Here is a 21,767-nt window from a genome sequence, read left to right on the forward strand (position 1 = left end):
GGTCTTTTTATTTTTTTTTATTTTTATTTTTTTTTTGAGACAGAGTCTCACTTTGTCGCCCGGGCTAGAGTGAGTGCCATGGCATCAGCCTAGCTCACAGCAACCTCAAACTCCTGGGCTTAAGCGATCCTCCTGCCTCAGCCTCCCGAGTAGCTGGGACTACAGGCATGTGCCACCATGCCGGCTAATTTTTTCTATATATATTTTAGTTGGCCAGATAATTTCTTTCTATTTTTTAGTAGAGACGGGGTCTCACACTTACTCAGGCTGGTCTCGAACTCCTGGCCTCGAGCAATCCACCTGCCTCGGCCTCCCAGAGTGCTAGGATTACAGGCGTGAGCCACCGCGCCCGGCCCAAGTATGGTCTTTTTAAAAAGAGAGCTGTGTCTCCATTTCAGGAGGAGTTTCCCAGGACCTTATTCTCCTGGGTAGTCAACCCTCTCACAACTGGTGTTTACATCTGCATCAGGTCACCGGTTGGCATTTACAGGTGAACCCTCGGGTTCTGTGTCCCGAGATGAGAACAGGAGGGGGAGGGAAGAAGAATCCAACATTTATTTATTTACAAATATTTCTTGAATACCTACTGTGTGTCTGGAAGTATTGTAGATTCTAAAGATGGAAGAATAAAAGCAAAGCCCTCACTGAGCTTGCACTAAGTGAACAAGCAATATGATGTCAGGTAGTAACAAGTGCTGTGAAGACAAGTAAAGTAAGGAAAGGCGAGAATGACAAGGTAAGGTGATCAGAGAAGGCCTTTCAGAGGTGACATTTGAGCAGAACCTTCAGTAAAATGAAGGTATGAGCCGGGAGTATCTGGGAGGAAAAGCATTCTCCTGTGTTGTGCAAAGAACTTGAAGTGGGGATATAATTGGCAGGATTGAGAAACCCTCAGGGAGACCAGTGTGACTTGAGCAGAGTAAGAGACACAGAGTGTGTGGTAAGAAATAAAACAATCATGTAAGGACTCGCAGAGGCGATTAACTTTGGATTTTATTCTAAATGTGATGGAAGCCATGAGTAGTTTGGAGCAGGAAGATGACATGATCTGATTTGTTTTTAAAAGATCATTCTGGCTGCTGATACAGAGAATAGATTGTAGCAAGGGAGTGAAAGCAGTGAGGAAGGTTCTAATTCTTACAGCTTTATCCAACAGTAAGATGTTATTCTTAACATCTCTAGCCGCATATGTAGTATTTAATGTACATGGATTTAGGAGATTCATATTTGTAAGCCTGTGATTACAATATGATAACATTTTCCTGAAGAAAGGAAAAAATCCATCACCAAGTTGCATTATTTTAGAGAAAGGAACTAAAATAGAATGCATGTTTGTTAGGAAAAGCTTAAAATGAATAGCTAAAAGAGAAAATACATTTAAGGTATGCTTAACACCCCATATTAGAAGGTCAGGGGAAAAGAGTGCCTAGATTAAATCAGTCAGACACTGACTAAAGAACAAAGAAAAAGAAGCCAATTGCAGAGGAAAGTCCTTCTTAAAATAAACCATGTCTGCATGGCCATGGTCCTCTGTTGTGCTTGTTTAGGAACTCCATTTTGTCAGTTTCCTCAGGAGTGATGTCCCAGAGGTGTAGCAGGAATTCACAAAAGGCTTGCTGATAAGCCAGAATAAGTTAGGATACTATATTTGTAGAACATATGGAACTATTAAAGTAATCCAAACATTCATCTCATCCATTCAGAGTACCAGCTCCTCCAAACTGTTAGAGAATTTTTTATATTCCAAAGGCTCTACTTTTCAATAGTTGAGAATGAGATTTTTTTTTTTTTTTGAGATGGTGTCTTGCTCTGTCACCTGGGCTAGAGTGCCGTGGTGTCAGCCTAGTTCACAGCAACCTCAAACTCCTGGGCTGAAGCAATTCTCCTGCCTCAGCCTCCTTAGTAAGCTGGGATTACAGGCGCACGCCACCATGTTGGGCTAATTTTTCTATTTTTAGTAGAGACGGGCCTCACTCTTGCTCAGGCTGGTCGTGAACTCCTGATCTCAAGTGATCCTTCCGCCTCAGCCTCCCAGAGTGCTAGGATTACAGGCCTGAGCCACTGTGCCCAGCCAAGAATGAGATTTTAAAGTTGGATTTTTGCCTGGACTTTAAGCTGGGAGACATTTTTAGGAACAGTTATTTGAAATGAAGTTATAGAAGGGTAAATCCATATTCGTAAACTATCACCTCATATCTCTTGTAATCTATGTGAGTGTTTGTAATTTTTATCTGCATAGGTCTTTGATCCATATTTATCTCAAGTCTCTGGAAATTCAATGCATATACCATATATAGCCAGTAAAAACATGCTTAAAAAAAGGAATTGAGCCTGAGATTCATGTAGCATACATATCAATTTTCTTATAAAAGGAATATATGAAGATAGCTTTGATACTAGAGATGAGACACAAATGTGTTATACCCTTTGTGTACAGTATAACTGATGATCATTTACTCATTGTTAATCCATGTGACTCAAAAGAGCTGCTGATATCTTTGATAAGACATTTTATAACTAGTTTACATTGCTTTGAGAACATTTAACCTCCAACTGCTTTAAATTTAAGATTTACTAAAAGGAAAACAAAACACAGAAAAAAAAATTGACTTAATACTCAAAATTCGGATAAAAAAAGAATTTTTTTTTTATACCTTGGACATGGTCATGGATTCTCTTACTTTAATGATTTTGATGATATTTAAGAGACACATCAGTCTGATCGGCAGTGGAAAGTATGTTAGAATTTGAGTCAGGATACTTCTGCCTCATTTCTGGATCTCTAATTACTGGCTGTGCGACTTTGTGCAAATTAGTTAACTTTTCTGAGTCTTAGTTTTTTCCTCTGTAGAAATGGAGGATACTAAATTACTCTTTGTAGGGTTATTTTGGGATTGGATGAGATATTATAAATGAAATGCTGGCACAGTGCTCGGTATGTGTTATGATTATGGATTATGTGTATGATACAATAAGTATTAGTTGAACCTGAATTCTGTCGGAAATTGCTCTCAGAAATTTATCTTGAAGATAAAATTGCTTTTATCTCTAAGAACATTTGAGAAATTGGTTCACACAAAGATGCAATAGAAAATAAGATGCAATGACGGCAAGATTGAATGTTGACTGTCTTCTAAGAGAATTTGCAATTTAAAAGTTTTTTTTTTCCCCTTAAAAACCCAAATTATCAGTGATCTTCATTACTCGAATTAGTGGGTGCCAGGTGCATTAAATTCCAGGGTGTTTACTTAACTAGGGTGCTCCCTGGTCTGAGGTGAAGAAGTAGATGCCAGAGAGGTTTAACCATTAGGCGGCTCCCATACTGGAATGTACTTCAAGCAGGCACTATAGTCCACTTCCTTGGCTGCATTTTTGAAAGGTGCATCCGAGCTGAACATTACTCCTGAGGATGGTCTACTCCTGAAGGCCAGGCCAGGAAAATTACCGGTGAGTGACTGAATGGAAGGACGTTGCTGTTCCCTCTTCTCAGAGCCCTGTACAAAAGTCAGCCATTACCTAGGCCAGTGTCAAACAGTCCTCTGAGATATTCCCACACTCTTCGTCCTCTTCTCCAAACTACGCATTTGCTCCAGTCCCCGCCTTTGAGCAGCCGCTTCTGTCTTTTTCTCCCACTTACATCAGCCCCACAGCCTGTGTGAGCGAAGCCTGAAGCCGGAATAGGGCAGAAACTGCTGGGGAAGATGGGGACAACAGTTCCGACATCACCCCTGGTTGCATACCTGAGAAAACTACTAGGGTCACCACACCCTCGAGATGACATTCGCCTGACTTATGCCTTCTTGAGCCTTAGCTTTTGTTCGTTTACTTTTCTATCAGTTTTTCATGACAAGTTTAAGGGGCTCGATGTCCATGTCCTCGCATTAGCAACCGAGGGTACAATGCAAGTCCTGCCATGTGTTCCTCTTTACAAAACATCAAAGTAAAAAGGAAATCTATACCAAAGAGCCTCTAGATGCGATTTTCAGCTTCCAGAGGATCGAGGGTAGATATTTCCGCGAGTAGCGAGCTTTGTCTCAGGCTGGTTTCTGCCTACAGTAAAGACCAGCGTTTGTGTCGAGCCGCGCCCTCCTCGCTCGAACTACAACTCCCGGGATGCCCCGCAGCCTGGGCGTGCGCACGCGCATGGGAGGCGGAGGAGGAGCCAGCCGCTCCGACAGCGCGGTCGAGTGGGGGAGCAGCTGGCGGGGGACTGGGCAGCTCCCTGGAAGGCCGACGCAGGCTGACGGGCGGGTGCTGGGAACCGAGCCTCTGCTTGCAGCCGGCAGTTCCAGCGGGTCTGTGAAGAGGTTGGCGGCCCGAGCGGGTGCTAGTCAGGTAAGCCCAGCCCGGTGCTTTCCAGGAAGTCCGTCTGCGGGCGCGGGCAGGGAGGCGCACCGGCCATGGTGGTTGAAAAGGGAGAGGTTGCTGCCTCGCAACCGCCCCGCTCCGGTCCCCTTCCCTCCGGGCCCCTCTCGGGGAGCAGGAGGATTCCGAGGGATGCTTCGGGGCGAACCGGCCCGGGCGGGGGCCGTGGGGCGCGCTGGGCGTCGCCCGCCGGTCGGGGCGCGCAGACCCGGAGCTGCTGGTGAATCACTCGGGGGCCCAGCCCGCCCGGGTTCGGGACCGGCCCCTTCCCCTCCCGCGGAGCCGGCGCTTGCTGCAGCCGCGCGAGCTCCCTCCACCCCACCCAGGGGTAGCTCGGGGACGATCATCTTAAAGGGTTTTTTTCCACCAAGACTCCTTCAAAGACTTCTGCTAGTTGAAAGTTGGGGGGTAGAAAAAACTTAGGGTGCACCCATTTTGTGATCGAAATCTGACTCCTCTTGCATTCGCCGTTTTGAGCTATCTGCTCTGCCCTAGAATAAATTCCTGGCTCCTAGGCAGCACAGCTGGATCCGGCTGTGAAGTTTGTGTGTTGGTTTGTTTTGAGGACGTGACTGAGTCGTTTATATTTTTGCTTACAGTGGTTGGTGTGTTTCCTCTGCAAGCGTTGCTTGCTTTCTGATTACAAACAGAAATGGGAAACAGCCACGGTTTGTTTCTTTTCAACGTTAAGAATCGCATTTCCAACTTGCCCTTGGCTTCTCTTAAAACCAAAAGTGAACACTGCAGGAAAACTTATCCCAGGAGGTCATACTTCAACAGGAAATTAGCCTGTGGAGATTTAAGTTAGTTATGTGCAGTTCTCTCTTGGTTTGTAGTTATGTGAAGTTCTTTCATGGTTTGTAACATTTTCATGCAGCTCATGTCTCTTTTTCTGGGAATCCTTCAGATTAATTTTTTGGCAGATTAAATTGATTAATTGGCCTGTCAAAAATATATTAGGCTTAGAAAAATAGCTTTGCCCAGGCTCATTTACTCTTGTTCGTCTTTAAGCACCTTTTTACCCTACACTTTGTAAGAGCCAGCAGTCATCATAGTTAGAATCCCCTAACATATTCCTACAAAAGGAACAAAAAGGGAATTAAAATGTGAGTTCCAATATATTCTAGCTCTTTTAGCTTTCTTGTTTTTGCATATCTCAGATTTTCTAGGTTGCTCATCTTTAAAATGAGGTTGTTGGACCAGATTATCCCAAGATTATTCTAGCCCTAAATATCTCTGATTTTTAAAAATTCATTTATTTATTTTGTTCATTCAAAAAACGTTGGCCACATGAATTGTTCCAAACCCTGTGCTAGGCATGAAGGAACAAAAATGAGTTCTTGAGAATGTTACTGGCCTACTGCTCAATTTTCTTTAATCATATGTTTTTATGACTAATTTCTAAGTTTTGTGGTATGCCCATTAGGCCAAATTACTCTGTAATATAACTTCACCTGAAGTTAAATATGTACTGGTCAAATCCCATTACGTATCAATGGCTTTTCCAACTCTCAATTTTTAAAAAATACTGTAATCCTGTTCACTCTAACAAAAACAATTGCTTTCACAAAAAGTTTTTTTTCTCTCTTTCCCTTGCTCTTTGCTGTATCTTCTTAGGGTTTTCTTTCTCTCCTCTTCCACCCTCAGTTGTTTTCATTTGCATTAATTCAATAATGCACTAATTCAACAAGTATGTGCCCCTGTACAAGGGGCACCTGGTGAATTTGTATAAGACAGGTGCTGTCTAGGAGCTTACTCTCTTTGGGATTAGGCATGTGCACTTGTTTATAGTTCACAGCACTGGTAAGAGCCATCTGTACAGAATAAAAACATGTGGTAGGTGTTCAGGAAACATCTCCACTTGTAGGGGTGGGGAACAAATGAAGTTAATCCTTTTTTCCATTCACTGGCCATCCCTATTCCCCCAGGCTATATTCTCTATACTATTTGAGTATATGTGACATATCTACTTAGAGTACAGTTCAAGTTTGTAAATTTATTTGGAAGCTGAGGTGAGCTGAGTACATGAAAATCAGTTAGAGCTAGGCATGGTGGCAGATACCTGTAGTCCTAGCTAAGGCCAGCCTGGGCAACATAGCGAGGCCCTGTCCCAAAAAGAAAAAAAGAAAATCAGTTAGATCCGAATAATATCATAGGGAGGGTGAGAGGCTGTGGGAATAAAAATATATCTGGATAGAGACCAACAGAGGGAGGGAAAAAGATAAAGAGGAAAGAAAACAGAGAAGGATGCTATAAAACAGTAGGACTTTTAGTAAGTTTTCTGGTGTCAGTCTGATGTACGCTGATATTTAGGCTGTGTTATAGCTGGCAAACTATGCTTCATGCTTTTCAGTTGCTCTTAAATATGCTTGTGCTTTCTCTTGAATAGTTGAAGAGGGCATTATTCTCTAGGCTCCAAGAGTGGCTCCTTTACCTTCCTGGCTGACATTTGATTTACATACCTTCTCAGTTTTATAGATCAGATTCTTTAAAATCACAAATATAAAATCATATTGAAGGAAAAATGGTACAAAAAATAGAAAATTCTACTGGACCCATAACTGGTTCATTATGTACATATTAAAATGGTAAAGAATCATATTCAATTTGCTATTTATGAAAAATTAAATATATGAACATACATTCTCATATCTGTGTCTATAATCCATTAGGTTATTTGCAGTAATGAAGGAATAGAGATATGAATAATCCAGAGTGGCAAATGATTGAAAATACATGTGGTATTCAGGAACTTCATTTGAAACAAAATTATTAACCTATATCTTGAAGCAGAGTGCTACTTTGTATTTTTTATTGAGGTATAGTTAATATTCAATAAAATTCACATATCTTAAGTTCAAGGATTTCCGACAATTTTATATACTGTAATTTCTACCAAAACAAGATAGGAAACATTTTTTTTAATTACTCTAGAAAGTTCCCTCACTCACCCTCCTCAGAAAGCAAGTACTTTCTTACTCCGTAGATTTCTGACACCATAGATTTGTTTTGCCTAGTCTTGGACTTAACATAAATGGAATCATACAGTATGTGCTTTTTCTACCTGGTTTCTTTCATGGAACAATGTTTTTAAGATTGATTTGTGTTGCATGTTTCAGTGGTTTGTCTTTTAAATTGCTGAATAGTATTCCATTGTATGAATATATCCCAATTTGTTTATCTGTTTTTCTCTTGATGGTTATTTTCAGGTTTGGGCTATTATGAACAGGTTGTTACGAGCATTCTTTTATAAGTCTCTTGTGAACATATGTTTTTCATTTCTCTTGATAAATACCTAGGTGTGGAATTACTGAATCATGGAGTATATGTATATTGAACTTGATTTAAAAACTTTATTAAAAACCGAACAGTTCTCCAAAGTGGCTTATACATGAGTTCCAGTTGCTCTATATTTTTAGCGTTGTCAGCTTTTTAAAAAAATTTTAGTCACACTAGAGGACATACAGTGGTACCTCATTATGGTTTTAATCTGCATTTTCCTGATGATTGAGGATGTTGAATGCTTTATCATATACTAATTGGCCATACAATATCTTCTTTTGTGAAGGATTTGTTCAAGACTTTTGCCTATTCTTTCATTGACTCATTCGTCTTTTTATTGTTAGTAGGAGTTCTTTTTATATTCTGGGTACATGTCATTTGTCAGATGTGTGTGTTGGCAATATTTTTTTACCCAATCTATCGCTTGTCTTATTTTCTCAATGATGTTGTGATGAGCAGACATGCTTAATTTTTATGAAGTCCATTTTATCAATTTTTAAATTTTATGGTTAGTGTTTTTTTGTGTCCTGACCAAGAAATTTTTACCTACACCGAAAGATAGCCTGTTTTCTTCTAGAAGCTTTATTGTTCTGGGTTTTTCAGATAAGCCTATATAATCCATTTCTAAATTGTGTGTTACAGAGGTTTAGGTTCATTTTTTCCCCATACACATATCTAGTTGTCACTGCATCACAGGTTAAGAAAACCTTCCTTTCTCCATTAGATTGTCTTGGCAGCTTATTTAAAAATCAACTGAGCTACTTTGTGTTTCAGTTGTGCTTATATTGTCAGTTTCGTAAGAACAGACCCTGAATCTTAAAAAAAAAAAAACACCCCAAAAACTCTTATGTATCTCTTCCATATTGGGACTAGACTGAGATTGATCCAGAGCTAGTTACTATATATTTCCTGATGGAAGAATGCTAATTATCAATTTGAATTTTAAATGGCTTTTCTGTGGGTTGAGTTAATGGAGACAAGCTCATTTGTCTCCAACCTCTAGTTGAATCTTGCATGTAAACCAGGCAGATGTTGGGGAGAAGGAAGGAGATTCAAGCCCAGAGAGATCACCTAGGACTATAATAGAGCAAGTTATAGACAGCTTAATATTTTCTGGCTTATTGGCTTGGTCAAAATATTAATAGATGTAAATACATATAACCCATGCATTTTCATTTCCATCTCTCTATTCCATTGTCCATTCCAATCCTTGGGTGACACACAATTCTTGAATTTGCCTTAGAAGAATTTTTAAAGAAACGGGTTGGTTATTTTTTCTCCTAGGTTTTATTTACTGGTAACACAAAAGATCACATTTTTAAAAGAATGACCCCAGTCTCATTGATATAACTATTTTCATTTTTCCTCATTTCCTTCCAGGCCCTATTCATCCACATACGTATTTTTATATGATTGTAATCATAGCGTACATGTTATTTTTGTTCTAAGATTGAGTCATAACTAGTGAATGCTATCTGCCTCACGTGGATTGCCCTTGTTAGTAAAAACAAACAAGACTGGAGATGGAGAAAAGATGACTAGGGGACTTACCAGAGGGGAATCTTGAATCCCAAAGCTTAGCTAAAATACGCAGAAACAACTTGGATTTCCTTATTCATTTTCTCTCTCTCTCTCTTCCTCCCTCCCTCCCTACCCTGCTCTCCCCCTCTCCCCTTTCTTTTTCTCTCTAATACATAATAGCTTTATTGAAATATAATTCACATACTATAAGTTCACCCATTTAAAGTGTACAATTCATTGGATTTCGTATATTCACAGAGTTGTGCAACCATCACCACCATTTTAGAACATTTTCATCACACCCGAAAAACCCCCTTACCCATTAGCAGTCAATACCCACGTCCTCCCAACCCCCTCCCTTTCCCCTAGCTATATGCAATCACTAATCTGTGGTCTCTATGGGTTTGCCTATTCTGGACATTTCATATAAATGGAATCATATGTGATATTTAGTGACTGGCTTCATTTACCCTTGTACTACTCTTAATAAATAGCTTGTTTCCAGAATTACTGTAATACAGTCAAGGTTCCTTCACAGATGTGCACCCTTTCTGACCTGTAAAGATATGCACTCCCTCAGGTATATATGCTCAAACACCTACACCCACACGCACTAAGGAAGGAACACAAACACACTAAGACAGATTTACAAACTAAGATTACTGATGTACCGTGATAACCCTCTACAAATAAACAACTTCATATCTGGGCATATCTAAGCACTAACATCACTATAAGTATATACAAGTGAACACAATTCCTGAAGTGTGAGAAAATGGATGAAAGTGTGGCGAGCTGGGAGGAAATGAGGGCTGAGTGGACAAGAGTGAATGAGTGTGATGTCAGCAAGTTGGATTTATTTAAAATATATTCTCCCAATGTTTAAAATGACTTCCTAGAGCTTTTAGTTAAGGTTTGTTTTTTTTTTTTTTTTACCAGTAGCGATAATCTGATGTGTATATTATTTGATATGTATATAGACTTATAGGTAAGATTGCTGTCGTTCCTTAACTTATTACATAGCAATTCCTTTGAGCAGGCTATTAATAATAATAATTATACAGTAGGGGATTTCCATGTGGAAAATTATGACTGACAGAATATTTTGGTTCCCTGGGTGTCAATGAGGCATTGTTAAGGAATATTCCCTTGATATGCATACTAGTAAGGGGAGAGGAGGCCCCTCAAATGTATATATTATTATAAGTCTGGCTTATAATAAGCTGGGACCCTGGGGCAAGCATGGCAAGATTTGATACAACCGCAAGATTTATTTTCATTCATGGTGGACTAATTAATAATAATTAACTCAAGTTAGTATTCTTAAAGAACTGTATTTTTTTCTTATTTGTTTTCCTCTTTAATATGCCTACTAGGGTTCTAGATCTGCTGAGAAGAGTGAGGGGAGGCCTAATTTGATTGGGAGATATCAATAAGTATTTGATGATTTCAACGTCCAGGGCTCCCCCTTTTGTTTTTCTGCTGTTGTCCCTAAGATCTGTAGTTTCTTAGAGAAAAAGCACAGAACCATATGCAGAAATGGACTATGACTACGACCTTGCATGGTTTCACCTCTGCAGGGCCTTCCGTGCAAGTGGGCCCTTCTGTTGTCAGCACACCCTCTACACCTGCCTTTCCTGTGCACTTTGCTTGAGCCCTCATTGTTATTCCTTGTCAAGTTATCTCACTTCCTACTCTCCTTAGGCATCTGCCAACATCCCAAGTGATACAGTTCACTCTCCACTAGAGAATAGCTCTTGTCGCTGCATTCAGCCCCTTAGCCTTCCCTCCTGCCTCAGAAGAAACTACACCCTCTTTTCTCCCTTTCTTTTCCCACTGCCATAACCTGGGTTTTGGCCTGTATCTCCTTTCAGTAGGATACCAGGGAAACCTCTTCAAAGAAATGTTGTTTGAGCTTGTCCCTGAAAGTTGCAAAAGGATTTGAACATGGGAAGAGGGCAAAAGGATAGTTCCATGTAGTGAACAGTGTGATGTAAGGGCTGGAGGCAGAAGAGCGTGGAGGTGTACTCACTTCTTTGGCTGTAACATAGGGTGTCTAAAGGTCACTCCTTTCTCTTTTCTTCTCCTTTCCCTGGTCCCTCTTCCCACTCCCCATTTTTTGGCCTGTGCTTTGATCTCTTTGCTTGGTATATACTTCTCCTCCTCCCTCTATGCTAAATCTATGCTTCCCTGACCACCCACAGTGATCTCTGAACTTCTGTAGCACTAATTGCCAGTACCATTCTTTTGGCAGTTAATTATATATTGCCTTGACTCTTAAAAAAATAGCTTTATGTGCATGTCTTATTTTCCCAAATAGAGTGTATTAGGTTCTTAGGTCTCAGGGAACACAAACTCACTTAAGCTAGCTTGCTAGACAGTATGGTGGCAGATCTGGGAGTTGTAGTGGGTTACTATTGTAAGTAAGGCCACTGTGCTCCCTGAAATGAACTACAGCTGGAACCCAGAGCAGGCACTTGGAAACCCCTGTCCTCCCTCTGTAGCTTGCATGGGCTCTCTTTGGCTTCTTTCTGTGCTTTTGCTCCATTCCAGGACATTAATTTTGATTTTTAAAAATAGTGTACATTACAATATAATTTATCTTAATTACTGAGTTTTTTGGTGCCCTCTTGAATCTTGTGCCTGAGGCAAGCTCTCCCCTACAGACTGGCCTTCTCTGCTTTCTCCCCAGCTTCAGCTTAAATGTGACTTTGGCTTGCTATGGTGTTGCCTACAGCCTTGATAATACCTTATCTTTCAGCTTAGGTTTTGTCTCCCAGCTTTCCAGATTCCAGGAGAATTGGATTTGCTGTCCTCCTTGGGTTAGGGGTGGTGACCCCTATACCAAACAGCTGTGAGAGATGGGGCATTGCTATGTGGTTGCTTTGGCTGTATACTTCTTGGGTACTGGAGTAAGTGTGGTCCCACACAAAGCAGTTTGGGGTTGATCAGCCCAAAACATGCTTTTTGTGCTGCCAGAAGTCAGAGAGAAGTGACCTTGGCTTGTCTTCTTTATATCTACACTGCATCTAGCAGACTAACAGCTGAAAAGTGTGTTTCTTTTATTTAGTGTCTGTTTATTGCTATGACTGCCTGACCATTTGACCATTTGACCATTAGGATAAACTTTTGCGGTATAACAGGCTATTCAGAGCAATATTTTTAATATTTAAAATAAATTACTAAAATTTGTTTTATCATTTGGACATTGTCTAATTTTATAGCAGATTAACTATTTTTTAAACATATCTTTTTGAAATTTATTTCCCAGTTCAGAAAAAATAGGGGAGTAGAATATTGGTAACCAAAGGGTGACATAATACACTGCAGCTTTACTGACTCTGCCCCCAGCCCAATTAGTTTGTAATATAACCAGGCACTCACAAGATTGATCTCGAAGCTTACTGAGACCCCCCCTTATTATTTTATTGTACATTAATTTGGTGTCTACCATGCTGCAAGTACTAGGTAGGGCTAGTAATGTAAAAATAGGTCCTGCCCTCAAAGTGTTCACCGTCTATAGGGAAGATAGATATTTACACATCTGATTGTAATGTGGTGAGATAAATGTCCATAGAAGTGTGGGCAACGTGGTGACTAACTCCTCTCTTCTGTCATTTTCTTTGTGTATAATCATCTCTCACTTTTTTATATTCTGTTTAGTCTTCATCTCTCTCACCCAGTCTCTGCAATTAATTGCTTGTATTAATGTGGATCAGAATACAGTAACATCTCATTTACCTAACATGAACTAACAAAATCTTCCTAAAAAATGAACTTTGAAGATAATGACTTTATCAGCTAATATTTATTCAACACTTGCTCTGTATTAGACACTGTTCTAAGTGATGTATATGTGCTAATTTATTTAACAAATTAATATATCAACCCCATGAGAAGAGTATTCTTATTATTCTCATTTTATAGATGAGAAAACAGAGGGAAATATCTTGCCCAAGGTTATAAAGCTAGCAAGAAATTGAAAAATTTTTAAAGCTATTTCAGACGTCACTTTTGTAAGATGTATTATACTAAAGTTTCTCCTGGTCTTCTTAAATGGAGTCCTCTGTATTTAATTTACCCAAGATGATTTAGGGAATATAGAATTTAGAATTCATTTTTTGCATCATTTATTATATCGTGCTATTGAATTGCCTTCTGAGATTACGGCAGTTTATAGGCTCTTGGTAACTGCATTAAATTGTTCCACACTTTGTAGTTTTTCCTTCTCTTTTACTTCCAGCTGTGGCTTCTTCCTGTCAGTTACTATCACTTAATTTACTTCTGTTAACGTATAGTGTGTAGTATCATAAAACTAAAAGCGTGGTAAAAATTAAATATTTTATAGAAGCCATATGATATTGTGTAAAAAGTATGGATTTTAGGGTCAGGTTCAAACTTACATTCACTGTTGAGAAGTAAATATCCTTGGGCAGGCTTGGCCTCTCTGAGCCTCCGTTTCTTCATCTGTAAAGTGGGGATAGAAATATTTTACAGGATTATTATGAAGAGATATATATGATAAAGTGCCTGCCATATAACAGGCATGCAAAAAAAATTGATTCCTTTCTTTTTCTCTTCGTCATATTGGGATATGGTACATGGTCCCTTTGTTAATCTGAGAGTGACTCAGATACAAATGAAAGAAACGTTTTCCTATGATGTAATTAAGATATAGCCAGTTTTATTCTATCACTTAAAAAAATTTACAGTTGTCATTGTGTTAATTTTAGAAATATCTTGAAATCTAGTTTTGGATCCTTATACTAAGCTCTCAGCAACTTCCTCTCCTTCCCTACATTAAATTATTTTTTGACTTCTGTTTGGCTCCCTTGATTTCCCTCATTTGCTATTAAAGGAAATAATGTCCTTTAGCCTCTTTCGAAAGAACCCATGCCAAAGCAGACCTACCCTGGGAATAGTGAACCAAGCTTCTTGGCCAATAGCAATGATTTCTAAGACTTCCCTTCTTTCATCAGTTCTGCTTTCTTCAGCTATCACTAGTCTTAAGTATTAATTTGTTATTCTTTCTGCCTCCACCCCCTCCCATTTCTCCTTTCTCAGAAACTGTCCCCACTAGCTGTATGGTTCTTATTACTTTAGTAGTTTATATGGTATGGTTTTTAATTGTATGCATATTATATTTTCCAAAATCTATATTTTAGTAGTTTTTATCATTTATGGTGAACTCTCCTATCTTAGTATCACGAGACATTTCCACTTCTGTGCCAGAAGTTTTTTTTGTGCCTTCTGTCTTGAAACCTCCAATAAAAACCTGTGAATACCTCTACCTTATTGGATTGGATGCTTTTCCACATGTACTCTAGCTTAAGTCAGTCACCAGGTTACTTTAAAAATAAAATAATTTTATCAGGGCATAATTTACATACAATACCATAAAATTCATCCATTTTAAGTGTATAATTTTTTGTTTGTTTTGAAACAGAGTCTCGCTCTGTCATCCTGGCGAGAGTGCAGTGGCATCATCATAGCTCACTGGAACCTCCAACTCCTGGGCTCATGCCATCCTCCTGCCTCAGCCTCCTGAGTAGCTGGGACTGCAGAGGTGCACCACCACACCTGGCTAATTTTTTCTATTTTTAGTAGAGATGGGATCTTGCTCTTGCTCAGAGCTGATCTTAAACTCCTGATCTCAAGTGATTCTCCTGCCTTGGCCTCTCAGAGTGCTAGGATTATAGGCGTGAGCCACTGCGCCCGGCCAAGTGTACAATTTAATGATACCAAATTATTTTTCCTAGCAAACACTTTTCATTGCTGTCTTTGGGCTGTAAGAGGATAGCCATCTTGCCCATTTTCCCTTTGTATTCCCCAAATCATTTATGGTAGGTTGCGTGGATGTTGCTGGTAGCTGCCATGTGGTTACTTATAAGTGCTCCATCTGTGGGCTATTATTTCAGCTATTCATTCTGGATATCACAGTACCTCATTAAGCAAAGAGGTTTTTCTGTAGCTGGGATCCAGGGTCAAGGTATCAGGGCAGTGACATTTTCTTGAAGAATTGGCTCCCTTTTGCCCTGCTCTTGACTGAGGGAGCTCACTTATTTTCTAAGGCATATACTTTTATTCCACCTGATAAGAATTATGTCCTGACTCCAGGGGTTACCAAATCTCTTGAATTAGTACTATATTCCATCCCCCTCCCCGACATGAGGCATCAAGATACATCATGCAAATTATAGGTTTGTGCCTCCTCAAATGCTTATTATAACCACTTCTCCTTATTAATTTGAAAATTAATTGAATTGTGATAACAAAGCTTGGTATGCCCCCAGGCCCCTGAAATTGATTAGAGCAGTTACCAGTGGTATACCTGAAAGTCACAAGTGTGCTGTGTCTCTGAAGGTGTGTGTAAAGTGCCTTCACCATATGGGAGTGAGGCATGGTCAGTTGAGGAGCATGTGTTTGTACCAACTGGGGCACCAGACACATACATCAATGGCAATAATGGGGGTGGTGCACCCGGAGCATTGTTGACCTTCAAGGGAGAAAAGAGACTAGGAAAGGTGTTGGAGAAGACAGACTTGAGCTAGTCTTTGAATTATGCAGAGTTTGGATAGGATAGAGAAGTGAAATTTGGGAATGAGGTAGGGAATATTATTGAAGTGCACACTGTGTGGGAAACAAATGAGGCAGCGAGGTGGAGGTGAACTGGGGGTATTTGAGGCCCTGAGGAAGCCAGCCTGATCAGAGCAGAGGAGTCTTAGGGCAAGTAGGAAAGGGGGAGTTTTATCAAAATCGCCTGAGAATCTCTCAAAATACAAACACCTAACGAGAAAAAGCACTTTCTAAGCAAAGGAGTGAAATGTTAAGAGCAGTATATTAGGTGACTATGAGCAAGATGTGTTAGAGCAGGAAAACAGGAGCCTAGAGTCAGACAGGCAAGGAGTTTGCTTGCCTAGAGCCTGGAAGAGATGGTTTCGTAAAGCAGCGTTTTTATTTTCCTCTCTTTATGGGGTTCCAGAAATTTCCCCAGGTCCTGGAACCTTTCCTGGGAAGGGGCAGGGTCCAGAGACACAGGGCTTTGAAGGCCTGCACAGAACTTTAGAAAAATTATTTTTCCTTATGTTTCCGTAGGGAAAAGGTCTTGAGAAAAAACACCGAAAAACTGGCCTCAATCCCAGTTTCAGAGTTTCAATTAAATAGGGTCTTTGCTCCCAAGCTGCGGAACTTGGGAGAATATAGAATTACATATCTCTTAAAAGAAGTTTTGCTATTGGTTTCCTAGATTGTTAGTTTTTTAAAAAATTAATGTTCTGAAATTATTTAATAGAATTGTTTGATGGGTAGTGGTTCTTATTGTTTTGTTTGTTTTTTTCTACCAAAGCACTTTTTGCTATTACTTGAATATGGCGTGCATAATTCAAAAGTCAGAGACAATATTTGTTATTTTTTTCATATATAGCATCAAAATGCAACAAACAATTGAATTTGCCTTTAAATTAAAAATAAAACTTAAGGCATGATGGCTCACACCTGTAATCCTCCTAGCACTTTGGGAGGCTGAGGCAGGAGGATTGCTTGAGGCCAAGAGTTTGAGACCAGACTGGGCAACAGAGCAAGACCCTGTCTCTTAAAAAAAAAAAAGATTAAAAATTAGCTGGATATGATGGTGTGTACCTGTAGTTCCAGCTACTGTCGAGGCTGAGATGAAAAGATCCCTTTAAGGCCAGGAGTTTGAGATTACGGTGAGCTATGATGAGCCACTGCACTCTGCAGTCTGTCTCAGGCAACAGAGCGAGACCCTGTCTCAAAATAAAATAAATAAATGCACATAGTACCACTGAATATATGGCAAATACTGAGTGAACACTCGCTATATCTTCAGCTATCCAGTTTGTCTCTGGTTCTTGTAGATCCTTCCAGAGTTATTCTCAAGAACTTATTTTTAAAAGTTGATTTTTTAAGCTCAGAGGAATGAATATAGTGTATGACCATAAAAGAAACATTTAATTATTAATAAAATAAAATAAAATAAGTTGATTGTTCAAATTTGGAAGGACCTTAAGGGTCTTTTGTTAACCATTAGAGTTTCTTGAGGTACTGGAGAAAGGTGGGCCAAATTTGAGGAATGGATATGAATGAATAATGGGGTGAGGCGACCCCTCTAAACTCCTTAGAATATCACCTTCTGAAATTAAAACCTTTATGAAACCTGTTTCCCAAAGAAAGGCCTCTTTCCTAAATTCCATATCCCTTTTTCTAACCTATTTAGCTTATTCTAAAGTCTTTTTCTAGAATTGTTGAGTACTGTCCTCCTCTTAAGAGTCTTGGCTATAAAATTAAAATAAAAAGAGACAGTAGTTAGATATTTTTAAAATTTATTTTAATAAGAGAAAATAAAATAAAGATAAAGGCAGAAATGAATGTGCTGCTTTAATATTTTTACTATATTAATAAAATTTACATTTAATTTTATGATTAAAACTTTGCATTCATTCCTATGATTTCTGATGTGTTGAGAATTCATGTTTATAGAAACATTTCTAATTTTACTATGAAAGTCAATGTGAAAATAGGAAATGAACTTACAAATTTGCTTTATTTGGTGAGTTTTCAGCACTTAATATGGTCATACTACTTTAACTTTTTTTTTTCTTTAGTACTTAACAACATTGGCCCATATTTGACTTCATTATTTACTTTTTTCAATTTTTTAATCTATCTCATTCTGGTTTTTCAAGTCACTTTCCTGAAATATTTCAATCTTTGTGTGCATGTACAGGCTTATCTAGCATGATTCAGCTTTCATATTTTTCCTTTCTAGTTATACATTGTTCATCTTGGCAGTGATGAGGACAAATCAGTATATTTTTTTCCAAGATTGGGTTAAATGATGTTTCCTTAAAATCATAGATTAGACCTAGAAGAGACCCATGGATAAAATGAATAGGTTTCATCCCATTGCCAATTCTCACCTACTCGTAGTGGCTGCCTAAGGACTGAGATAGACTCTGTGCTGAGTGGGGAAAAGGTTATTTGATTTGCAGTGTTTGTCGTGGACGTGGAAGAGTTGATTGTAGGAACCAGTGCCATATTTTGGCTTTTCCTCATCTAGTCCAGGAAACTGAAAAGTGAATTGACTTACTCAAAGTTGCAGACAGAGCCCTTAAGTCCATAGATCTGCTGACTCCCCCAGTTCAATGCTGGGAGCTAAATAAGTGCTAGACTTTGTCTCCTAAAGAATTACGATTCTGTCTTGGTTTTGTTTGTTTTTTCTCCTTTATTGATGATTGAATTCTATTAGGTACTTAAGTTTGTCACAGTTTGTTACAGATCTTAGAGAAAAACTCTGGAGTATTCATCCAGCAGTCAGAAGGTAGAGAAGGTTCTTATTCTAGCAAAGAAAAGGAGCTTGAGTTTTGTGGTCTAGCAAACATTGAAAACTTTTTAGACTCTATATTTAAGACTAAAAGTTTTTCCATTAAATTTAAAAAATGCGCTACTATCTTATCTCCGTTATGATTCAGCCAGGACATGCTCCCCCTAAAAAACGAAAAAAATAGATTTTTTTAAAAAGAAGAGAAATTGTTCAAAAACAAAATCTGGTCTGCAAGGATTAAAACACTAGTAGAATTAGAGTAGGGAGATTTTTTAAAACCTTTCAGTCATTTATCTCCTGTGGTATTTGGCCAAAATCATGCATCATTTTGCAGTTAGTCCACACAAATAGCAATAGTAGCTATATTTTGTGTGTTTATAGGATTTGTTTTATCATTCTTGATTTGGGAAATCTTCTTATTAAAAATATCCTTTCTATCCTAATTACCCTGATTTGATCATTACACATTGTCTGCATGAATCAGGGTATCACATGGACCCCATAAATATGTACAATTATTATGTATCAATTAAAAATTTTTTTTAATCCTTTGACATTTTCTACATCCTGTGGGTTTATTTTGGTGATACAGATTAGTTCTCTTAATCTCTTAGAACACTTTTCACTATGTTTTATCAAAACCATACCTTTTTAAAGTCTCTAGAATGCTGGGACCATTTCATACAAAATGTTCTGCCTTATTAACTTTTAATCAGACAATCTGCAAGTATGGCTAGCAGTAGTTATGTATGTCTTCATTCCAGACACATTTTGTTGAAAATAGTTGATTTCTCCCGGCACAATTTCTTCATTTGGGGGAATATTTTTCTATGTAAATACATTTTAAGTTGAACAACGATGTACTTCTTAATCTTTATTGTGGCACAATTGTCAATATATAGCATTGCTAGAGGATGGGGTTCTGCGTACCTGTGGATGTAAAAAGGGAGTGGAGAAAGAGAAAAGAAGAAGAGACATCCCAGTGATGGCTTCTCTTCAGTGCACCCCTCAGGCCATACTCTTATGATGGAAGGTGGCAGGACAGGGCCCAGGAGAGAATCAGATTTCTTTTTGTTGTATGCCCAACTTTGCAGATCACCACTTTTGTAAATTTAGAGATAGCAACAGTGTATTAAAAGAAAATTGAAAAGTATTATGTGTACCTACATTTAACATTAAGTTTACAGTTGAGTATTACAGTCTCTGTTTCCTGTTTGTGCCATATCTTTGATTCTTGTGATCTCTTAAATTCTGGTTTGAGAAACATTTATAAAGGGGGAGAGAGAACAATCTATTCTATGCAATTTTCTCAGATTCTCTTCCTCTCATTCCCGTGGTCCCTTTCCTCTCTCCATGTCCTACTCCACCAGTCCAGTACCTTCTTCCTTCAGGACAGTACCTTAAATGTGATTGGTGCTTAATAAATGTATACAAGTATATATTGCTTTGAAGATGGGAAAATCGGTAAAGTTAAGAAAGAGTGTTTAAGAATTCAGAGGGTCCATCTGAAAGTGAAGCAGATTTCTAGTTTGAAGCCCAGGAAATTCAAAGGGGATGAAATGGAGGAAAAATATCACCTTTTGTTCATTGCATAAAATTCAGCTTGCTCTCAGCATGATTTCTAGCCTAGTTTATTTTGCATGTACTTCAGTACTTACCAACTTGGTGGATTAAGAAAATTCATGCAAGAGGAAGAATGAGTAATGGCAATACTTCCCTTTGGGGGGTAGGGAGAGAGAGACAGAACAAACCTTCAGCTTAATCTCTCCATTATACACTTGGAATGGATACAGCATTTTGATTGATTGCTGAGCACTGATAATCTTTTCCTTGTAAGCCACCTCATATCATTTTTAGTTGTGTCCATTATATGACTGGTAGAAAGCTCTTTTAGGTTAACCAGCAAAGATAAAGAGCTCTGTAACCATATTACCGTGAGAGACTTATTCGTATGATGTCATTTCTTTTTTAAGATTTTTTGAGTTTGCAACAACTTTTAGAAAAGCTTCAGCATTTCCTAGTCTATCCAATCTATTAAACAAACAAACCAAAAAAAAAAGAAAAAAGAGACAGGAAAACATTTGGTACTGAGAAACTGGGTATGCTAAGGGTGTGGCTGTTTGGGCATTCATCTTTGGTGTGCAGAGTGGGTTCCTCTATGACTTTGCCTTGTATCTCTGATACTGCAACTCCCCCAAGAAGAAAAAGAGAGGAGGTGGGATAAGACTTGGAGCTGGTTTACTGCTTTGAGCCAGAAAAGGAAGTGGAGTACCCAGATGGGAGCCACAAAGTCTTTTAGTAGGGTCTTGTTGAAAGATTGTTTTTTGAAGTGGGGTGAGTAACCTGTTAAGTATTTTCTTGTAATAATCACAGAACTGATCTGGCCGCTTTCGACTTTAAGGTTGCCCTCAGTAACCTGCTTCTAATTACATCTCTTCTTTGTTCTAGCCCTAACAAGTTCTTCTGGGCTGACTTCAGACTTTATTTTCTTTCCTTGTGCTTTTGGGATCTATAGATCTCATTATAAAAAATGCAAGATGGCATAAGTAGCAATGGCAGGAAAGACACAGCTACTTAGCCGATCTCATACTTGGGTGGATGAGTTTCCATGGAACTTTTACATAGAATAATCAACCACCATTTTCTCAAACTTCTATGTGCAAAACAGCTATTTCATTCACATATGCTCACAGCTGAGTCAACCAGAGCATCCCAAGAATGTCATCAAAATCATTATTTAAAGTACTACCTTTTAGGCTTTATTATCTAGAAGAGTCGGTGAACTGAAAAGAAAGAGAGACTTAGCATCCAAAGTATTTATTTTTAAAAATGTCTTATTTAATGGCTGGGCATGGTGGCTCATTCCTGTAATCCTAGCAATTTGGGAGGCCAAGGTGGAAGGATTGCTTGAGGCTAGGAGTTCAAGACAAGTCTGAGCAACACAGCAAGACCTCTGTGCAAAGAAGACAAAAACTGGCTAGGTGTGGGTTTGCACACCTGTAGTCCCAGCTACTTGGGAGGTTGAGACAGGAGGATCACTTGAACCCAGGAGTTTGAGGTTGCAGTGAGCTATGAGTGTACCATTGCACTCTAGGCTGGGCAACAGAGTGAGACCCTGTATCAAAAAAAAAAAAGTCTTATTTACTATAAGAGTAATACATATTATATACAACTAAAATAAAATGGGTTTCATTTTTTAGAAGGTAAATGTTGTGAGCATAGTTTTGGACATGATGGACACTGGTATGGTATGAATGTT

At 38.8% G+C, this 21,767-nt stretch overlaps 1 protein-coding gene across 1 annotated transcript in view; it reads left to right on the top strand.

Annotated features, from left to right (window-relative positions):
- Positions 1 to 4,131: 4,131 nt before the first annotated feature.
- TMOD3 (tropomodulin 3) overlaps positions 4,132 to 21,767 on the top strand; it is a 70,128-nt gene continuing 52,492 nt past the window's right edge. The window contains exon 1 of the mRNA XM_045529300.1: positions 4,132 to 4,335. The gene's annotated coding sequence lies outside the window, so the exon portion shown is untranslated. The remainder of the gene's footprint in view (positions 4,336 to 21,767) is intronic.

The sequence above is a fragment of the Lemur catta genome, chromosome 1 (genome assembly GCF_020740605.2).
Source record: "Lemur catta isolate mLemCat1 chromosome 1, mLemCat1.pri, whole genome shotgun sequence".
NCBI classification, from domain to species: domain Eukaryota; kingdom Metazoa; phylum Chordata; class Mammalia; order Primates; family Lemuridae; genus Lemur; species Lemur catta.